The 23,392-nt window shown below is 44.5% G+C and overlaps 1 protein-coding gene across 1 annotated transcript in view; it reads right to left on the reverse strand.

Annotated features, from left to right (window-relative positions):
- LOC137334324 (E3 ubiquitin-protein ligase RNF123) overlaps window positions 1–23,392 on the reverse strand; it is a 370,362-nt gene that overhangs the window by 114,303 nt on the left and 232,667 nt on the right. The gene's annotated exons all lie outside the window — the stretch shown is intronic.

Here is a 23,392-nt window from a genome sequence, read left to right on the forward strand (position 1 = left end):
TAATACTGACATTGAACCACCCAACCAGCACTGGACAGTTATTCTGTTTATTACTGACATGAGTTAATCCAGGGACCTTTCTGACTTGCACAGTTCAGCTTCTCACAACCCTAATAATCTAGGCTGACACTTCAGTGCAGTACTGAGGGAATGCTGCATTGTCGAAGGTGCCATCTTTCAGATGAGAAGTTAAATCAAGGCCGTTTGCCCTCTCAAGTGGATATAAAAGTGCCCAAGGCAGTACTCAAAGAAGAGCAGGGTATTTCTCTGGTTGTCCTGGCTAACACTGGCCCCTCAACCAACACCTAAAACAGATTAATTTGTCATTTATCTCACTGCTGTTTATGGACCTAACTGGTTGTTGTGTTTGCCTACATTACAACAGTGACTGCACTTGAAAAGTACTTCATTGGCTACGAAGCGCTTTGATATGAACTGATGTGAAATGCACTATATAAATACAAGTTCTTTCTGTAATCAGTGAGCACATCAGAAGGAGGGGGCTGTAAATGCTGCATTTTCAAATGCTGTGATGGAATACTATAAACTAATAGAACATAACGGAGGCCGGGGGGGGGGGGGGGGAGGCAAAAAGTGAACTGCGGAGGGAAAGAGGAACCAGAAATTGGGTGTAACACTAGGCTAGAAACTACAGGCTGTTATAAATTAATGCTGTAAAGATCAGGATAGACATTGGATTTTGATCACTGTCCTGTTCAGAGGTTCTATTCAGCACAGAAAGGCTCAAGGGCTCCTGACCGCTCCCCACCTCAGGATTCCCAGTTTCCTGGCTGTTCCCTGGGCTCAGGACTTCTGGTTTCCTGACCACTCCCTCCAAATACTTGAACCTATTTGGACCTGGGTTACTCCTCCCCCAAAACATAGAGCGGAACAGACTATGCAACTCATTAATACTTGGAAGGTGCTGTAGAATTTCTTGAACTGAAAACATGAAGTAATTTTGGGACAGGAATATGTCAGAAGCCCGAGGCAATATTTAACAACTGGATGTACAACCTAATAGTATTGATATAGAAATGACTTGCTACGTGGCTCACTAAACATCACTCCACCACTCTTGACAAATAGAATCCCTCAGAGTAAGATGATGAAAACTTTGAGGCCACATGCAAGCAGTAGAAAATCAATTGAGAGTCTTGGAAAAAAACTTGGTCCAACTATGGGTTCAGGTAAATATTTTTTGAAGTTTGTCCCACACAGATAAAGAAACTATTTATATTAAAATAATCTGATATCATCTGTGTGCACTGCTGCTTCCTGGCACCTGACTGGTCTCCTAAAAACCACACGACCAGTAGTGTATTAATTACGTTGTTATGGAGACCAATCTCCCCACTCCTGGACCGAATGTGCAGCCATTGCCTTTGCTCCCAAGTCTGACTGCAGCCAGTGCTTCCCCGCTTCCAATCCAACTCAGCAATGATCCTTCCCACAGGGTAATTATACAGTATAAGCCTTCTACTTTTCATCACTTTTGCTTCAATAACTTCAGATGCAACTCTACTTAAAACACCTGGATAACAGTTTGTAATCCTTCTAATTTTGCAGAAGAAATTTTTTTTGAGATACCAAATTGCCAGATGCATTTGTTAGTGTTTAAATGTTATTTCACTGTTGCTTCTTAATGAACGTGGACTTTGAGCCAGTGTGTTATATCCTCTATGGACGCACTGAATGCTGTCCTAAATCCCAAGGGCACTTTTTCATAACTTACTAATAAATGGCAGATTCAACACTTTTAATTATATGGATTTTTGATCATCTATTTATATATGTTTCTCTCTAAATATGCTTTGGCAGCACCGGCACTGGGGGGATGGTATAATTACACTGACAAGTTTACATAGGCAGTTCCCATTATAAATAGAAGGCTGCAGATGTACAGACACGCACTGACCTTGTTGCAACAATTAACACCACATGAGGTTTGCTGATAATCTATCCAGACGCCCATATCCCAAGAATGAATTTTATAAATGCACGAAGCTCAATTTTCCTTGTGTGCTATCTGGTGCCATGAGCAGTAGTGCAAGCTGATATGTGGTATTGAGGTGAGAATACCATGAACGCATGGGGAAAACACAGCCTTTGGCATTTCAGTCCTGTATCTTGTTTACAAGCTCGAGTGTGAGCTTGGGCAGTCTTGTCTCTTTTCATTAGAATGCATCGTTCTGGCTGCCCATGCGAGTTTGTTTTAGTAGAGTGAAATTGCCTGAGGGTCTAAGAGACCTTGTCTAGAAGACCAACTGTATGGAGGAAGACAGCCCTAGCCTCATTCTGCTGGCACTCGTCTGCGGCCTGCAATGTCACCTCATTCAGTCAGTTGTCACCACAGAGATCATAGTAGAAACGGCAGCACACTGCCCCAGGACGCACATTATCAATGCAGACAGAACTGCTGAGAGCTACGGGAACTTTCATTGTATACTTCAGTCTCCATAGATGAACACCTGCTGCATACGACAGCCCTGATCCAGGAGCTCACACTGAGGAATGGGAAGCAAAAATCAGGATTGATTGTACTCTTTAGCTTTATTTCTTGTTTGCCAAACATGTAAAACAACGTAAATTGCAATGAAACACATTGCATTGTTGTATCAGAACAATGTTTCAACTTAACTTGTGTCATCGGGTCCCATGTTTGAAAAAGTAATGTAGAACCTCTTTCAATGCCTAACACTGAGATCAAAGCCTTTTATTTGACTCAACAGGTTCCAATGAAGTGAGTATCGATTCAGTTGCACTCCAGTAGTTAGGCTAGTTATACCACAAGGAGTTTTTTTATGGGGTGAGCCAGGTGTCTGACCCACACACAGAAACTACGTGCCTACGTGCAGGACAGGGCGGGAAACACCTGCCTCATCAGTCTGGACCAGGAGAAGGCCTTCAATAGAATATCCCACACGTATATGATGGACGTGCTCTCCAAAATGGGTTTTGGGAAGGGAATCCGTGATCGGATCAGACTGCTCTACGCGGACATCCGTAGTGCAGTCCAAATCAACGGGTGGCAGTCGCAGAGCTTTCCGATCAGATCTGGATTCAGGCAGGGCTGTCCTTCTCCATGGTCTTGTTCGTATGTTGTATCGAGCCATTTGCCGCGTCCATCAGGAAGGACGCAGGTATCAGGGAGGTGACAATTCCAGGCAGTAGAGGCTCTCAGATTAAGGCCTCCCTGTACACTGACAACGTTATCATCTTCTGCTCCGATCAGCAGTCGGTCCACAAACTGATGGGCATCTGCAACCGTTTCGAGCTGGCCTCAGGGGCCAGAGCGAACCAAAGTAAGAGTGAGGCCATGTTCCTTGACAGGTGGGCGACTCGATCCTTTGTCCCCTTCACTGTCAGGTCCGACTACCTGAAGGTACTGAGATCTGGTTCAGGGGGCCCCTGGCTTGCACAAAGAACTGGGAAGGGCAGATCACCAGGGCCAAACAGAAGCTTGATATGTGGGTGGGGCGATCCCTCTCCATAACCGGCATGAACCTGGTGATAAGGTGTGAGGCACTCGCGGTGTTGCTCTACGTGGCTGAGGTCTGGTCCATTCCCCAAAACTCTGCCATCACAGTCACCCGAGCTATCCTCCACTTTATCTGGAGGTCCAAGGTAGAACGTGTCCACAGGGTCACCATGTACAAGCCGCCAGGACGGGGTGTGGGGGGTGGTTTAAGAAGAGCGTCCACAATGCCACTCTGTTCCTGAAAAAAGTGCTGGAGAAATTAATGGGACTGAAAGCCAATAAATCCCCAGGGCCTGATAATCTGCATCCCAGAGTACTAAAAGAGGTAGCCATGGAAATAGTGGACGCATTAGTTGTCATCTTCTAAAATTCTATAGATTATGGAACAGTTCCTGCAGATTGGAGGGTGGCAAATGTAACCCCACTATTTAAAAAAGGATGGAGAGAAAACAGGGAACTACAAACCGGTTAGCCGAACATCAGTAGTAGGGATAATGCTAGAGTCTATTATAAAAGATGTGATAACAGGACACCTAGAAAATATCAATGGGATTAGACAAAGTCAACATGGATTTATGAAAGGGAAATCGTGTTTGACAAACCTACTGGAGTTTTTTGAGGATGTAACTGAGAAGGGAGAACCAGTGGATGTGGTTTATTTGGATTTTCAGAAGGCCTTTGATAAAGTCCCACATAAGAGGTTAGTGTGCAAAATTAAGGCACATGGGATTGGTGGTAATATACTGGCAAGGATTGAAAATTGGTTAACAGACAGGAAACAGAGAGTAGGAATAAATGGGTCTTTTTCGGGGTGGCAGGCAGTGACTAGTGGGGTACCGCAGGGATCAGTGCTTGGGCCCCAGCTATTCACAATATATATCAATGATTTGGATGAGGGAACCAAATGTAATATTTCCAAGTTTGCCGACGACACAAAATTAAGTGGGATCGTGAGTTGTGAGGAGGATGCAAAGAGGCTTCAATGCAATTTAGACAAGTTGAGTGAGTGGGCAAATACATGGCAGATGCAGTATAATGTGGACAAATGTGAAGTTATCCACTTTGGAAGGAAAAACAGAAAGGTAGAGTATTGTTTAAATGGTGAAAGATTGGGAAATGTTGATGTACAAAGGGACCCGAGTGTCCTTGTACACCAGTCACTGAAAGCAAACATGCAGGTGCAGCAAACAGTTAGGAAGGCAAATGGTATGTTGGCCTTCATTGCAACAGAATTTGAGTACAGGAGCAAGGATATTTTACTGCAGTTATACAGGGTCTTGGTGAGACCACACCTGGAGTATTGTGTGCATTTTTGGTCTCCTTACCTAAGAAAGGATACACTTGCCATAGAGGGAATGCAGCAAAGGTCCACCAGATTGATTCCTGGGATGACAGGACTGTCATATGAGGAGAGATTGGGTCGACTCGGCCTGTATTCACTCGAGTTTAGAAGAATGAGAGGGGATCTCATTGAAACGTATAAAATTCTGACAGGGCTAGACAGATTGGATGCAGGAAGGATGTTTCCCCTGGCTAGGGGGTCCAGAATGAGGGGTCACAGTCTCAGGATACGGGGTAGGACATTTAGGACTGAGATGAGGAGAAATTTCTTCACTCAGAGGGTGGTGAACCTGTGGAATTCTCTACCACAGAAAACTGTGGAGGCCAAGTCACTGAATATATTTAAGAAGAAGCTAGATAGATTTCTAGACACAAAAGGCATCAAGGGGTATGGGGAGAGAGCGAGAATATGGTATTGAGATAGAGGATCAGCCATGATCATATTGAATGAGGGAGCAGGCTCGAAGGGCCGAATGGCTAACTCCTGCTCCTATTTTCTACTTTTCTATGTTTCTCTATGTTTCTATGATGGCCACCTTTGTGTGTGGCTGCCTCAGGATGTGCATAGAGCTTCAGTACCCAAACACCAAGTGTCACTACGTGCTGAGTTTTCACCTGTCCTACACACTGAGAAAGCTGGGTCTGGCCACGCTGGCCGAGCAGGCGCAGGACGCCCCGTCCAGCTGTCCAAGGTGGAGAAGTTCCTGGGGAGGAACCCCTTCGACCACAAGGCCGTCAGACAGTGCTCGACATGAAATATCCTGAGAGTCCTGCAAGGAATGGAGAGGGTGGACTCGATCGGGTTTTTTCCTGATCAGATGGTCGATGCCATTTGGCAGAATGTCTCGTCCCCAGAGCTGACAAACAGGCACCAGGATGTAGCCTGGATGGTGGCGAGAGGGGCCATCCCAGTGCAGTCCTTCCAACACGCACGGAATCTCAGGGCCACCGCGCAACCTGCCCTCAAGGCTGCGGCAGGGAGAAGACCGTCGTCCATCTCCTGATGGGCTGCCCCTTCATGCAGAGTGTGTGGAGAGCGATGCGTTGATATTTGTCCCGGTTCATCTCCAAAAGTTCGATAAACACTACGGGCTGTTCCCCAGGGCATCCACCGAGACAGACATCACCTGCGGCTGAAAGACCATCAACTTGGTGAAGGAGGCCCTCTGGTCTGCCCGAAACCAGCTGAAGGAGCTGTCCACGACCGAGTGTTGTCAACGGGTACACTCCAAGGTCCAGGAGTACGTGCTGCGGGACACACTGAAGCTAGGTGCGACCTACGCAAAGGCCCTATGGGGAAAGGCCACCGTGTAAGGCCACCTCACCTTGTAATGTACACCATGAGTCATAAGGAATGTACTGCGTTTGAATTGTAATATTGAGATAGCACTGTGTACGATCTGTAATATATTGGTTTGAATTGTACTGGTTTGAAATTGTGATCTTTACATAGAACTGTGTGTACCTTTAAAATCCATGAAATGAAGTATGTTTTGAAATATAAAAGAACACAGAAACCCAGCATCATGCCTCAGAGCATCCAAACCCAGGTCCTGTTGAAATTCACAAGGTAGAGTTTCTGGTTGCCTGCTATGGAGGGCACGCTCTCTCTACTTATAAGGAAATACCCCACTTACCCAAATCCAAAGGTGCAGGTTGGCAGGAGGTGAGGCTATGGACCCTTGAGTGCGAGTAGGAGTAATGTTGGAGTTTAACCAGTCAAAACTGCACAGAGAGCACTGCTGTGCTTTCTGCTGCTTGTCCACCTCTCCTGTTAGGGCATTACAGTGTTATCGGGTGCTCAGTAGGAAGAATCCCAGCCCTCAGTGACAGGTTTATCCCTCCAGGTCCCAGTAATGAGTTACGCTGACTTGGGTATTACATTATCAAGTTGCCACGGAGGGCTGATCTGATTCCAAAGAGACCCTGCTTGCCCCTCACCCCAAGAAGGATATTCATTAGTTGGCTATTAAGACATCTAACAAGTTCAGCTTTGAGTTGTTGCTAGGTGAATACCAGATACAAGGAACTCCTCATGAGTGAACAGCACAATTCACCATAAAATCTATGAGTGTATTGCCACCATTGGCCACAGCATGGACATACCGCACTACCGATCAGTACTTCCACTAAGCGGAGGTGTTGAGCTTCAGCAGCAACTGCTGCCTCTCAGCAACTCAATCACCACAGATGATTGAGGATATATCCAGGATATAGGAATACATGGCCTCTTACCCAGCCTCCAAGAAACATCTTCCAGCAGCCGATATGACAAACATCAGAGTTTGCTCATTCACTATACAATGGTTATCCAGCTGCGGCGAAAGGACCTATACAGGAAAGCTTGCAACATGACTGCCAGCTTGATGATCTAGATGTCCAGGTCCAGTGTCAAGTAGCAGGATAACTGAGCACCAACTGCTTAATCCAGGTCCTTACTCTGAGAAAGTTGGGTAAATAGGTGTACCTGCCATGAGGCCAAATCCCACCCCCCCCAGGTACTAACTAAAGTTTTGCCTTTTTTGCTACAAATTCAATCAATTGTGAACGTACAAGTGGGCCAAGGATCATGCCAAGGTACTCCGAGTCACAAAGGAGAACCGTTTGGGCATATCTCTTGTATATTACAAGCTTAATCTGCAATAGGACTTGAAGAAAGATGAGAAAGACCAAAGCGACTGTTGCTCTTTCTCAGCAAAGCTCCCAGGAACCATGTCCAAGCTAAAGCTGGAATCAACCACTGGGCCATTTGTAACTTCCCATTAATACATTTGAGATCCCCTCTTGAGCTGTGCAAAGCCAGAAGGCTGCAGTTGGATGCACCCACTACCATATCCCACTGATTAAGATGGTGAGTAGAGCACACTAGATCCTCAAGTGAGTCTGCCACCCAAGGCAATATCGTCTGTGCAACTCCCTCAGATATGCCTGGAACAGAGACACAGAGAACATCCTTTATGGTGGCATCAACATATCACCAAGGAATGGAAGAGTGAAGAGCTGCTCTGTCCATTGCAGTGATCAGTGCTGGCTGGAACACAAAGTATGCACGTACATTCAATCTGAGGAAGGGAAGCTACTGTAAACAAGGGTTAATGTATAGAAATGATATGAATCATTGGACTCAGACTCAAAGGGGGTGAAATGAATCTTCAGCAGTAGCCCAACATGGGCAATGAAGCATTGGCAACCTGTTTCCCTCTCCACCCCATTGACTGATGTTGAAACAGGTTCATAGCTAATCTTCCAGTCTTTAATGGAGCTGCCTAAATTTCAGGGACCATCCCAGTAGCTCCCAATCTGTGCAGCACCTCAGGCCAACTTAGCTTAGTTCCTCATGGATGAGGCTATAATAGAAATGCATTACAGATGCACAAACGTAGCACTTTGTTCTAGATTCAGGCCTACCCTAACGGTAAATGCTTTGTACATGTACATGACATATTCTGAATGAGCATTTGTGTGGAGCACTGGGGCAGGTGAGACAGCAGGTCTGGCAATGCGTCCCCGTAGTGGAGTTATGGAAATTGGAAATTCTGTGAAAGCAAGGATGCTGCTACAAGTTCCCAAACTTATGTCTCAGATTATCGCAAGTCTTTGGATTTCAGCATCCAAACCTTTCAATAGGATGAGAGGGGGCAGCCTGTATAAGTTTGTAGAGAGGGAGCTGAGAAAAAACAGTCCTTTACTGAGTGGAGCCAGGGAACTACAGCTTATGCAGGTCAGCTGGAGCAAGCAGCAATACAAGTTACTATTTGTGTCACTGGCTCTGATTACTGAATGGCAGCTCAAGGTAACACTGGGGAAAAATTAGAATATCGGCAACAAATACCTTAAATATCAGTAGCCACAAATACAAGTTAAAAAATAGTTTCACTAGCAGGAAAGGCAGTTTGCGTGTGTGGAATTGGCACTGAATAAAAACGGCTAGCTGGGTAGGTTCAAGCACAGAGGATCAATACCTAATCAAATTAGGAACAGCACAAACACAAATGGTTATAAAAGGCCGCAAATTACTAGCACTTCACCAGTCTCCAGGGACTTGAATGCAATAAACTCTCCGCAGTGTCAGCAGCTCTCAGTCACCAGCTGCACATTCCTGAAACAAAGGTGTACAAAGTAGCTCTGGATGCTTGGATATCTGATTACACTGCTTCCAAAAATTCTGGGGAACAAGGCACAGGGGTAAAAGTTTAGTAGTATTAAACAGCAACAGTGAATCTCCTCTGCTGATGCTCAAATGTAGTCTGAGGTCTTGTGCACAGTTGTGATGTTTAACAACAACTTGCATTTATATAGCGCCTTTAATGTAGTAAAACGTCCCAAGGCGCTTCACAAGAAGTGATTATCAAACAAAATTTGACACCGTGCCACATAAGGAGATATTAGGCAGGTGACCAAAAGCTTGGTCAAAGAGGTAGGTTTTAAGGAGTGTCTTAAAGGAGGAGAGAGGGGTGGAGACGCAGGGAGGTTTAAGGATGGAATTCCAGAGCTTAGGGCCTAGGCAGCTGAAGGCGCGGCTGCCAATGATGAGGCGATGAAAATTGGGGATGCGCAAGAGGCTGGAATTGGAGGAGCGCAGAGATCTCGGATGGTTGTAGGGCTGCAGGAGATTACAGAGGTATGGATGGGTGAGGCCATGGAGGAATTTGAACACAATGATGAGAATTTTAAATTTGAGGCTTTGCTGGACTTGGAGCCAATGTAGGTCAACGAGCACAGGGGTGATGGGTGAACGGGACTCAGCTGCTAAGATGGAGCTGCATTTAATGTGGCCTCACCTGTTAAGGCTACTCCTCATGCGCTCCATTTGGGGAAGTGATCTAAGGGAAGGTCCCAAAAATCCACAGGCTGCAATTACAAATAAAAATTCTCAGGATATGGGCATAGCTGGCAATGCCAGCACTTATTGCTCATCCCTAGTTGCCCCGAGAAAGTGGAGGTGGACCTGCTCCTGTAGTGGTTTGATACAACTGAGTGGCTTGTTTGGCTACTTCAGAGCGCTGTTAACAGTCAACCACGTTGGTGTCCCAGCAATTATGCCAGGATCGTGCCCGCCAGTGCCTTCCAGCATTGACCACACCAGAGCTTGCAGGGTCAGTGCGAAGGCATCTAATCTGCACGAAGTGGATAGGCATGACAGCCACTGCAGATGAATCGCTAGCATGAGCAGGAAAATCCAGTGCTTGTCCTCCACTGGGGATGGGTGATTCCCAGGCACCCCCCTCTTGGACCCCAAGCTCAGGAGAAGGGGGGAATTAACAGGCTGCCCCTCAGACTTCAGCCATGTCCCCTTTGCCGGGAATCCAGTGGCATCCCTGAGAAAAGTTGGGGTCCAATTGTAACAGCTTGTAAACTTCTGGCTCCAGGCCAGAAGAAACGAGTATGAAATGACTACCTTTCCTTCCAATTTTTTTCTTAAAAAGATGGTTTTGCTGCTGTAACCAACTGTGACACTTTGAAGTGTAACGTCTGGTGTGTGCGATCTGGGTGCCTCATGCTACACTTTTATATACACTAGCAGACCTTGTATGGCATTGGTCATGGTGAGTTAAAGATTACGCTGTTGTAAGTGGGGTACTATAGTGTGAGTGCGGTGCAGGGGTGCATATCTCCATTGAAAAGATTTGGAAAGAAATTTATTAATGTTCTGCTTGGAGACAGTATGTATTCTTTGATTGGTTGCTGGAAAATTAATAAATCAAGTTTTCCTTAGCTAAATAAAGAAATTTGTTTTCAACACATATCTCAGTTACATAAATAAATTAAAAAATGTTTCACCGAGGGGTAACAGTTCCTTGCCTGCAGAATCAATGGGCACTCTGTTCAGTCACGATGTGGCATTTTATAATGAGAGCCAAGAAATATAATCCAGATTCATGCTACATAGAACTGTACGAGGGAAATTCTGGATTCACTCCTGATACTCAGACAAGTAGCAGGAGAACTCCAGATTCACTCCAAATACATGCTACATAGACTAGTAATAGCAGAATTCTGGATGCAGTCCAGATACATGCTGCATAGAACAGTAATACCAGAATTACATACATAGATCACATCGAATCCACAGGACACAAAGGCCATTCGGTCCAACTGGACTATACTGGTGTTTATACACCACCCAAGCCTCCTCCCCCTCTAACCCCGTCCTACTCTGCCCCCTATATCCCTCTATTCCCTTCTCCCTTATGCATACAACATGCAATAGCTGCGAGTAAGTTGCAAAGCTATGCAGGGAACCCCCTTGGGGTTCCAAAGCCACATGGTTGTTAGGCATAGCTCAGTGGTAGCACTCTTGCATCTGAGTCAGAAAGTTGTGGGTTGATAGAATTATAGATTCGGCATTCAATCCAAATACATGCTACACAGCCCAGTAGTAGGAGAATTCCAGGTTCACTCCAGATACACACTACCTAGACAGCAGTAAGAAAATTCTGGATTCACTCCAGATGCAAGCAGCACATTCCAAACCTTGAGAATGTCTGGGTTACTATATTAAATAGACAATTTAATTTTTATATTGCACCAAGAGAGCAATAAAATGCCACAGGAATTAACAACTGAAAATATCACTCAAGTCAGCTTGAAGTTAAAGACAAAACATGAAATTCTGTTGTCAAAAATGAAGAGTTTCTAATTAAAATGAAAGCACAGACTGCTATTTCTGCCACAGTTGTAATGTTATCAATTTAAGGCTTATTGCTCCAATTCAAAGAGATCTTTTGCCCGAGTTATCCTAGCTATATGGAGTTATCAGTAGCAACAAATAATAAATATAGCACCATAACATCAAAATCAATGGCATGTCTTTAAAAGTAAATCTCAGACGGCAAGATGCTGCATGGTCAGTGCCACGTGCGATATTGACATTGTGCTTCTCTCAAAGACAGGTAAGGTAATTCATCAGATTACATTTAACTCCACTGGTTATTACTTACTGTGAAATTTCAGCTAAATCACCAAGAAATGTCTCACCTCACCAGCAAGCACCCACTGTGCCACACCACACGCTCGCAGTACCAGGCCTAATCAGAACACAAAGCCCCAGATCCTTGTTGGCTTAGAAGGTAAATGTAGTGAACATGTACAAACCAAGAAGGCCCCAGGTTCGATCCTGCTTAGGCTGAGCTGGTTGATCTCAGTTAGAGAGGTGGTAGGAGCGAAAGACTGGGCTTAACCTCCAACCATCCCCCACCTTTGTCCCTTGGTAAATCATCCAAGTTTCCTGATCCTAATTGTCATTCGGAACCCTTTAACTTTTTTTTAAAAATCATTCTTGGGATTACGACCCAAGCAACGTGTGCTGATTGGCACAGGGATAGACAGACCAGGAAGGTGAATGCGTGGCTGAAAGACTGGTGTGGGAAGAAGGGGTTCCATTTCATGGGACACTGGCACTAGAACTGGGACAGGAAGGAGCTGTACCACTGGGACGGGCTCCACCTGAACCGGAATGGGACCAGTGTCCCAGAGGAAAGGATAAATCGGGCTGTGGATATGGCTTTCAATTAGCAAGACTGGGGGGAGGGATCTGGTGAAAGTAGCATAAGTCTGAAGATAAAAGGAATAGGAGCTGAGAGTAAAGGTCAGACCAAGGTAAGGAATAAGGGTAACATAAACGGTCAGGGAACAAAAACAGTTACAGAACATAAGTACAAAATGACTGTTAAAAATAAAGTGAGGGGAACAATTATTAACAACAAATTAAACTGCCTGTACAGCAATGTGCACAACATCCGAAATAAAACAGGGGTTCTGGAAGCAATAATTCGTAGCGAGGAGCCAGATGTAGTGGGGATAACTGAAACATGGCTACTTAAAGAACAGGACTGGCAGTTAAATATTGCAGGATATAATCCTTTAGAAAGGATAGGAAAGGAAGAAGGGAGGGATGGAGTAGCTGTACTAATTAGAGATAACATAATGGCAATCGCAAAAAGGGACGTAAGTAATATTAAGATAGAAACAGAATCCATATGGATTGAGACAAAGGATAAGAAGGGATCAATCAAGTTAATTGGTATACTCTATAGACCACTTAATAGTGGAACATAAGAACATAAGAAATAGGAGCAGGAGTAGGCCTTACAGCCCCTCGAGCCTGCTCCGCCATTCAATCAGATCGTGGCTGATCTTCTACCTCAACTCCACTTTCCCGCCCTATTCCCATACCCCTTGATTCCCTTATTGTCCAAAAATCGATCGATCTCAGTCTTGAATATACTCAACAACTGAGCGTCCACAGCCCTCTGGAGTAGTGAATTCCAAAGACTCACAACCTGCTGAATGAAGAAATTTTTCCTCATCTCGGTCCTAAACAGCCGACCCCTTATCTTGAGACTGGAAGGGAAGTGGAGGAAGAAATATGTAAGCAAATAACACGAATAATAATCATAGCAGATTTCAACCACCGCCAAGTAGACTAGCAACAAGAGGTAGAGAAAGGGAAATGGAGTTTTTACAGTGTGGTACAGGACTCCTTTCTTACCCTGTACACGAGAAGCCCAACGAGAGGAATCACTATTGGATCTAGTAATGGGAAATGAATCGGAGCAGATTAGAGAAGCATAGGGAACATCTAGACAATAGTGATCATAACATAATAAGGTTTAAAATAATGATTGAGAAAGACATAAATAAGACAAAGACCAAAGTAATAGATTGAAACAAAGCTAATTTTGAGGGGATGAGAATGGAACTAAGGACGGTAAACTGAAAAAAAATGTTGACAAAGAGATAGAACAGTAGTCGGAAATATACAAAACGATGATCAAGAGAGTCCAGGAGAAATATATTCCTCCAAAAAACATGAACAAACGAGCCAATAATGAAACACCATGGATGAATAAAGAGATACGGGTAAAATTGAAACTAAAGAAAAAGGCATACACTAAGTACATAGACAATAAAGGAGAGGATGACAAAAGGGAATTCGAAGAGGTTAGGAAAGAAGTCAAAAAAACAATTAGGAAAGCAAAGAGGAACTACAAAATTAAATTATCAAGGAATATAAAAAGAAATAGCAAAGTATTCTACAGGCACAATTAACAAAAGAAAACTCAGGATAGGGATAGGGCCACTAAGGGGTGCACTAAGGGATAAACTCACAGGTAACCACAGTGAAATGGCAGAAATATTCAATAGTTTGCCTCAGTATTTACCAGGGAGACTAATGTGGTGGGCATGGCATTAGAAGAGATCAAAAAAGATATAAAGACATTTAAAATAGAAAGGGGGGAGATAATTGACAAACTAATCAAACTTAGAGAGAATAAAACTCCTGGTCGGATGGATTGCAGCCACACATATTAAAAGAAGTTAGGGAAGAGATAGCAGAGGCACTATTACATATATATATAAAAATTCATTAGAAAAGGGAATAGTGTCAGAGGACTGGCGGGCAGCTAATGTTATTCCTATATTTATAAAGGGAAATAGAACAAGTCCAGGGAACTATAGACCAGATAGCTTAATGGTGGTAGGAAAGATGATGGAATCTTTACTCAAAGATGTAATTAAAAAAACATCTAGAGAACGAAAATATAATAAAGGACAGTCAGCACAGATTTCAGAAGGGAAAGTCATGTTTGACCAACCTTATTGAATTCTTTGAAGTAACAGAAACAGTAGACAAGAGTAATGGAGTAGATGTAATATATTTGGATTTTCAAAAGGCCTTTAATAAGGTACCATATTGAAGACTCATGACTAAGGTCAGAGCATGTGGAGTCAGGGGACAAGTAGCAGAAAGGATAGCAAGCTGGCTACAAAACAGAAAACAGAGAGTAAGTATTAAGGGTAGCTACTCAAGCTGACCAAAGGTGGGAAGTGGTGTTCCACAGGGATCGGTGCTGGGAACATTGTTGTTCACAATTTACATTAACGATTTAGATTCGGGAATCGGAAGTACAATTTCAAAATTTGCAGATGACACCAAATTGGGATTGTAGTTAATACAAAGGAAGAATGTGTCAAAATGCAAGAAGACATTAATAAATTTTCAGAATGGGTGTGTAATTGGCAAATGAATTTCAATATAGATAAGTGTGAGATGGTGCATTTTGGTAGGAAGATTTAGGAGGTCACATACTGCTTGGATAATAAGAGTCTAAATGGGGTAGAGGAGCAGAGGGATCTGGGGGTACAGATACACAAATCACTAAAAATAGTGACGCAAGTTAATAAGGCCATAAAGGCGGCAAACTAAGCACTGGGGTTCATTTCTAGAGGGATAGAATTGAAAAGGAGAGATGTTATGTTAAACTTGTATAAAACCTTGGTTAGACCAGACGGAGTATTGTGCACAGTTCTGGTCTCCATATTATAAAAAGGATATAGAGGTATTGGAGAAGGTGCAAATAAGATTCACAAGGATGATACCAGAACTGAGAAGATATATTTATCAAGAAAGGCTAAACAGGCTGGGGCTCCTTTCTCTAGAAAAGAGAAGGCTGAGGGGTGACCTGAAAGAGGTCTTTAAGATAATGATAGGGTTTGATAGGGTAGACGTAGAGAAAATGTTTCCACTTGTAGGGGAGTCCAAAAGTAGAGGTCATAAATACAAGATAGTCACTAATAAATCCAATAGGGAATTCATGAGAAACTTCTTTACCCAAAGAGTGGTAAGAATTCAGAACACGCTACCACAAGGAGTAGTTGAGGCAAATAGCATAGATGAATTTAAAGGGAAGCTAGATAAACACACAAAGGAGAATGGAATCGAAGGATATGCTGATGGAGTTAGATGAAGTAAGGATAAAGGAGGCTCGTATGGAGCATAAACACCGGCATAGACCAGTTGGCCGAATGGCCTATTTCTGTGCTGTAGATTCAACGTAACTCAATGAATTCTTGGGATATGGGTGTCGCTAGCAAGGCTAGCATTTATTGCCCTACCGTAATTGCCCTTGAGGAGGTGTTGGTGCGAGCCTTCTTCTTGAACTGCTGCAGTCCATGTGGTGAAAGTGCCCCCCCTGTGCTGTTAGGTAAGAAGTTCCCAGCGACGATAAAGGAACAGCCAATATATGTCCAAGTTAGGATGGTGTGTGACTTGGAGGGGATCTTGGAGTGATGGTGTTTCCATGTGCCCGCTGCCCTCGTCCTTCTAGGTGGTAGGGGTCACAGGATTGGGAGGTGAACATTGTGCAAAGACTGGACTGGGCATAGCAGTCACGCTCCCTTCGCCTGCTCCCCACAGTCAAAGTGATTCCTTGTACAGGTTCCCACTTGAAGAGCAGGTTGGGTGAGGCGCCAGAGAGCTGCAGGTACCCCTGGAACTACAGCCTAGCGTGAGTGACGAACCAGCCACATAATTCCAGATATCCGCCTCAACCACTGTACTGATTCCAATGGTCCTTTGGTGCCGGTGCTCTCCATTTGGTGCCTGCACCACCAACACAAGTGGTGGCACAGATCCGGTACTTCTAGTGGTCTGTCACTAGAAACCCGAAGAAAATGCTGAGTGCTTGAGGGGTGACCTTGGTTCCCCGCACCAAGACTCTGACATTGTCACTCCAAGCTGTGATTTAGTAACACACAACATGATCTCATAGCTTTGCAGGGATAAATACAGTGGCCCTACTGGATCTACTAATGTAGTTTCTAATAGCTGGGTGAGAGATGGAGCAGTAATCCTGGAATCAATCCACCAATTTAGACTGCTGTTGTGAATTAGGTTCAACCAAAAGAGCTTGATAACTGCATATTTAATGCAATTAACATTAATGGCATAGAAGATCTGTGCCCGGATTCAAGAGCTAAAGGTAAACAGGCAGGGAGACTGCCAGTCAGAATCAGCTGCTCTATAGATACAGATTCTGTAGTGAAAGTTTTATGAGCAGTACCCAGCGAGCAAAAGGATGGGTTACTCACCCCACTCCTTAACACGATATTTACTAATAACGGGAGGTGGGGAAACAGAGTAGAGTGACAAATAATTATGGAACAGGAAGGCCAGTGTAGGGAGGAAATGGTAGAACACGAGTGCAGAAATCAGAAAAGAAGTGGGCAGGCTGTAAGGATTCAATTATACAGAGAAATAACAACATGAGAAACAGGCCAGGCTGAGGAGCTGCTGCAACAGATGCCTCAAAATTCTGTGCATGTCAGGAATCTTAGGATTAAAACTGCTACATCCAGAGAGGGTATATCATCATGGAGACTTGGCTAAATAAGGTTAACTTATGGCTATGTAGAGACAGAATGAATAAACTGGAACAGTGTGGCCCATTATTTGAAGAACATGAATATCACAAACAGACTAAACCCATGGTGGGTTTAGCAGTAGTAGGGATGGCGCACGGGGATGCTGCATGGGTTATAGCAGCAGTTACGGTAGCATTGTGGGGTACTGGAGAGGGGAAACCTGGGGTTTGGCAGCATTGAGAGGTGGAATGTCCAGTTTCAATTAGGGGGGTGATTTCTGGGTCTGGCAGTGGGGGGTGGGGTGGGGGGAAAGAGGTTCTACACTTGAGGGGCTCCCAGTGTATGACAGAACAGTGGACTGGGGTGGGGGGGGGGGGTCTATGAGCATTGGGGGAGGTACTGATATATGTCAGTACTGGGGACAAAAAGGCCCAGGAAGTGGCAAGGCTGAAAAGGGCAGGGTCTGGAGCACTGAGCAGGGTCCGAGGATATATCAGAACTGGACAGCTGGATCCCAGGGTCTAGCAGTACTGGAGAGGAGGCTGGGGTTTGCTACTACTAGAGTGAGATCTCAGGATGCGGCAACACTGGGAGGGATGTGTTGGGGTCTGGCAGCACTGGGGGGGGGGGGGGGGTGACAGAGTCCAAACGACCATGGGGGAAGGGTACAAATGGAACCTGGTTTACGTCAGAACTGTGTGGAGAAGGTCTGAGACGTGCATCGTCTGAGTAGGGGCTCTGGGATTTACGAGAACAGAGAGCAGAGTCCTGGAGTGTGGAATAATTGGAGTGGAAGTTCTTGAATTGTGGCAGCATTCGGGAGAGGCAGCAGGGCAGAAGGAAAGGGTGCGATGGGATCTGGAGCACTGAGTTAAGGGAGGTGGCCTAGACTGTGTTAGAACTGGCAGGGTAGCCAGTATTTTGCAGGTGCAGGATGGGGGAGGGATTGGACGGAAGAAAATGATTCTCAGGAACTAGCACTACATTTACAGGCCTGAAGTTTAGCAGCACTGGTGAGAGGGGTCCCTGTGTCTGGGAGCACAGGAATAATGGGGTTAGAATGCTTGGGGAAAGGGGCTGGGTTCTGTGAGAACAGGGGGATGCATCATCCCTGGGTCTGGGGTCAGCGAAGGGGCTCCCGGGACTGGCAGCACTGAGTGAGCGATCCCGAATCTTTCTGCACTGGAAATGGATCATGGTTGGGATGGACTGGAGCTGGTTAGTGTGTGCTTTGAATGGGGCACTGTAGGCTGGAAGCGGTGTTGAGGCAGGCCAGCAACTCGAGCTCCAGGCCCTGACAGAAACTAGGCTTCAGGAGTTAAAGTTTAACACAGATACATTTCTGACCAGAGTTGGGCTTTTTCATGGATACGGTAAAATATTTTTGCAATTTCTCCAAAGTTACACAGAAAACTGAGAGTAGGGGTTAAAGGTAGTTTTTCAGACTGGCAGAAGGTGGGAAGTGGTGCTTGTAAGAATATTGAGGATAGATACAAATTGATATTTTTTCTTAACACTACTAACCAACATGCTTTGCAAACTGTGCTGCCTTAATTTGCAAGTTGTGTTATTTTGATTTGCTGAATTGTAAATTCCGCTCATTGACTAATGACTGACCTTGGTCATTTTCATTGAGTGGCAAGACAGCTATGGACAATGACTCAAGAAAAGCGACAAGGATGGTGATAAGAACAGGATACGGGCAGGCAGCTAGATGTATAAGGATCAACTAGATGGCCACTTGACCACTTTGCAGAGGGTTTTGTGACCGGATGAGTCAAGCTGGCCGCTTGAATTCTGTAAGAAAATAACCTTGCAAGGGATCATGTGACCGAATGGGTCAAGCTGGCAACATTGTACTTTGTGGAAAAACAACCTGATAAATCTATATGCGTTTAATGAATAACGACGACATATAGGGTGTGAGGTTCCTGCTGTGGAGCTTTAAAAACCCAACGTCTTTTAAGCTGGGGGCAGAGGATGGCGCAGAGGAATCAGCAAAGTCCACCCAGCTGTCAGATGTCTACAACCTCTGCCCAGAGATCAGCCAAGATGTCAGAAGACGCAAAATGACTACACTGCCAACTTAATTACCACTCTGCCCAGAGATCAAACAGGATAATGTTGTTTTAATCTCTGTATTATAATTGTCTTCACTCTGTAATTTTACTTTTTTATATTATTGGATACTTTCACATGTTTGATGTGACTATTAATAAATAAGACATTGATTACTATTTGACGTCACCTCCGAATCTGTTATATGTTCCACAGGGATCAGTGCCGGGACCATTCTTGTTCATCATTTACATATATGATTTAGACTGGGGAATCGAAAATACAATATCAAAATTTGCAGCAAATTGGGTGATAGTTAATACTGAGGAAGAATGCAACAAAATACGGGACAATGTTAAGAAACTTGCAGAATGGGCGTGTAATTGGCAAATGAATTTCCAATATAGATAAGTATAAGGTAGTGCATTTTGGTAGGAAGAATAAGGAGGCCACATACTGCTAAGAGTCTAAATGAGGTAGAGGCGCAAAGGGATCCGAGGGTACAGATACTGGACTAGAGCTGGTTAGCATGTGCTTTGAATGGGGCATTGCAGGCTGGAAGCGGTGTGTGATAGTTATGATGTCATTAAAAGTAGCAACGCAGGATAACAAAGCCATAAAAAGTGCAAACAAAGCACTGGGGTGCATTTCTAGAGGAACAGAATTCAAAAGCAGAGAAGTAATGTTAAACCCATATAGAACCTTGATTAGACCACACTTAGAGTACTGTGTACAGTTCTAATCTTCATATTACAAAGAAGATATAGAAGCACTGGAGAGAGTGCAAAAAAGATTCACAAGGGCGATACCAGAACTAAGTGGGTACAACTATCAGGAAGGACTGAACAGGCTGGGACTCTTGTCTCCAGAAAAAAGATTGCGGTGTGACCTGATAGAGGTCTTTAAAATTATGAAGGAGTTCGATACAGTAGAGGCAGAGAGAATGGGGTTAATTTAACCTGCCAGGACGGTGGGGGGTGGGTGGGGAGGCGGATAGGGGGTTGTAAAGTAAAAAATAGGAAACCCGACCCCAGCCTGCCTCCAAAGCACCTACTTCCGGTTTTAACGGAGGCAGGTTGGGAGGTGGGCAACTAACCTGTTCTCTGGAGGCAGGTCTCTCATTTAAATATTTTAATGAGGCTGCTTGCCTCAGATTTTATCTGTGTTTCAGGTTTAACAGCTGTAGGCTGTGTTTCCCAGGCCTCAAGAAACCCGGCAGCTGAAGGGAGGCAAGAACAGCTGGATCGAACAGGTAAGTGCCTTTGCAGCTGTGCTTCTGGGCCAGGAGGATTAGATAGGTGGAAAGATTAGAGGGTGGATGTATTAGATAGATGGATAGATTAGAGGGTGAATGTATTTGACAGTTACATGGGTAAGATGGGTATAGAGGGATATGGGCCAAGTGCAGGCAATTGGGACTAGCTTAGTGGTATAAACTGGGCGACATGGACATGTTGGGCCGAAGGGCCTGTTTCCATGTTGTAAACTTCTATGATTCTATGATTCTATTAGATAGATGGATAGATTAGATGGTTGGGTAGATTAGATAGACGGATAGATTAGATGGTTGGGTAGATTAGATAGACGGATAGATTAGATGGTTGGGTAGATTAAATAGACGGATAGATTAGATGGTTGGGTGGATTAGATAGACGGATAGATTAGCTGGGTGGGTGGATTAGGTCGATGAATTGGATTATATATATGGTCCGATTAGATATATGGGCTGATTAAATATATGGAAGTATTAGTTAAATGAACAGATTAGATAAATGGAAGGATTAGATATAGGGTGAGTTAGATAGATCAACAGATTAGATAGAGCAACAGATCAGATATAAACATAGAAAATAGGAGCAAGAGTAGGCCATTCAGCCCTTCGGGCCTGCTCCGCCATTCAAAATGACCATGGCTGATTGTCTAACTCAGTACCCTGTTCCCGCCTTTTCCCCATATCCCTTGATCCCTTTAGCATTAAGAAATATATCTATCTCCTTCTTGAACACATCTAATGACTTGGCCTCCACTGCCTTCTGTGGTAGAGAATTCCACAGGTTCACCACCCTGAGTGAAGAAATTTCTCCTCATCTCGGTTCTAAATGGCATACCCCGTATCCCGAGACTGTGACCCCTGGTTCTGGACTCCCCAGCCGTCGGAAACATCCTCCCTGCATCTAGTCTGTCAAGTCCTGTTAGAATTTTATATGTTTCGATGAGATCACCTCTCATTCTTCTAAACTCTAGTGAATATAGGCCTAGTCGACCCAATCTCTCCTCATATATCAGTCCTGCCATCCCAGGAATCAGTCTGGTAAACCTTCGTTGCACTCCCTCCATGGCAAGGACATCCTTCCTCAGATAAGGAGACCAAAACTGCACACAATACTCCAGATGTGGTCTCACCAAGGCCCTGTATAACTGCAGTAAGACATCCCTGCTCCTGCACTCAAATCCTCTTGCAATGAACACCAACATACCATTCGCCTTCCTAACTGCTTGCTGCACCTGAATGCTCGCTTTCAGCGACTGGTGTACAAGCACCTCCCCTTTTCCCAATCTATCACGAGAGCAGATTAAGAACTGATTAAATAGATACAGTATTGATTGGCATCCCATCCACCACCCTAAACATTCACTCCCTCCACCACCCTAAACATTCACTCCCTTCACCACCGGCGCACTGTGGCTGCAGTGTGTACCATCCACTGCAGCAACTCGCCAAGGCTTCTGCGACAGCACCTCCCAAACCCGCGACCTCTACCACCTAGAAGGACAAGAGCAGCAGGTACATGGGAACAACACCACCTGCACGTTCCCCTCCAAGTCACACACCATCCCGACTTGGAAATATATCGCCGTTCCTTCATCGTCGCTGGGTCAAAATCCTGGAACTCCCTTCCTAACAACACTGTGGGAGAACCTTCACCACACAGAGGTACAAGAAGGCGGCTCACCACCACCTTCTCAAGGGCAATTAGGGATGGGCGATAAATGCCGGCCTCGCCAGCAACGCCCACATCCCATGAACGAATAAAAAGAAAAGTAGAATAGGTAAATTGATAACAGAAAAGGAAAGTGACAATATATCACGAGGAGCTTTATAGACATAAATAATGACCATGAAAGCTTCCCAATCATTGTAAAAACCCACTGCTTCACTGACATCCTTCAGGGAAGGGAATCTGCCTGGTCTGGCCAACACATGACTCCAGTCCCACAGTACGTGGTTGAGTCTTAATGCCTTCAATGAAGTAGTGTGGGTAATAAATGCTGCCCATCTCGAGAACAAATAAAAAAAATAGTTGCAGTGTGGTACATTAGGAAATGAAGGCACTGTGCTTATGTTCTTTGAGAGTCCCTAAAATCATGTTCCTGACAAGGTGTGTAGAGTTTTAAAGGCTCAGCTTCCATCCAAAGCAATCATTCATACTGTCTACCTCACTGAGCCAGTGATTGTGATTTCCTGGTTGCTCATGGTCTATAAGATTTAGCAAGAGTTTAGTGCACATCATGTAACTTTGTGCACTAAACTCTTGCTAAACTCATGTACAAGTGTCACAGTTGCAACAATGGCAGATTATCCAGTCAAACTGGTTTTATTGGCTACATCACCCAGGACAAAAGTACCAAAAAAATTAATTGTTCAGATTTTTTACATCCCTCACAAAGCTGGATCTCTGAGCTGGTGAACCAGGCGAGTCCATTTAGTCAGGTTTCAGCACAAGAATCTGATAGCAGAAATAACACGTGAGAGATACCTGCACGATTGTACGCACACTTGGAAACTTAATTCGGGAATACTCTACGTCATCAATGTCTCCGATGGGTAATCAGCCAAAAATGTCCACCCAATCTGAGAGCAGCACAAGCCTAGAGTCCCCCAACCCGGCCTGCAACTTCAGCACCTTGCTGCAGCAGAGAACGCTTAGAGAGGGCAGCAAATGGGAATTGTTTTTTCTTAGTAAGAGCGTTAAATGTGTTTTGTGCAATCCCAATCCAGCTGCTATTGGACACAGGCACACGGCATGAAACTTCACCACTCAACCCTAAGCAGCAGTAGCACAAAGAGGAGGTGGGAGGGTCACAGGATGGCTGGTATGAGATTGAGGCTAAGGCTCATTATTGGGGCAGAGTACAGGGAGCTTTCCTCTGTATCTAATTGTGCTATAGCTGACCTGGGAATTACTTGATGCTGACAATAGATGCCTGAAAAGGAAAGTGTTCCATTCTCCAGCACCAGCACCCTTCACGCTGCTGAACACAAAAATTGATGCAAGAATATCAATTTGTTTTGTCTCCTTTGGGCCCCATTTCTCATTACCCTAAATACATTACATCAGTAATCACATCATGGAACACAATTAT

The sequence above is a fragment of the Heptranchias perlo genome, chromosome 17 (genome assembly GCF_035084215.1).
Source record: "Heptranchias perlo isolate sHepPer1 chromosome 17, sHepPer1.hap1, whole genome shotgun sequence".
In the NCBI taxonomy this organism is placed as follows: Eukaryota; Metazoa; Chordata; class Chondrichthyes; order Hexanchiformes; family Hexanchidae; genus Heptranchias; species Heptranchias perlo.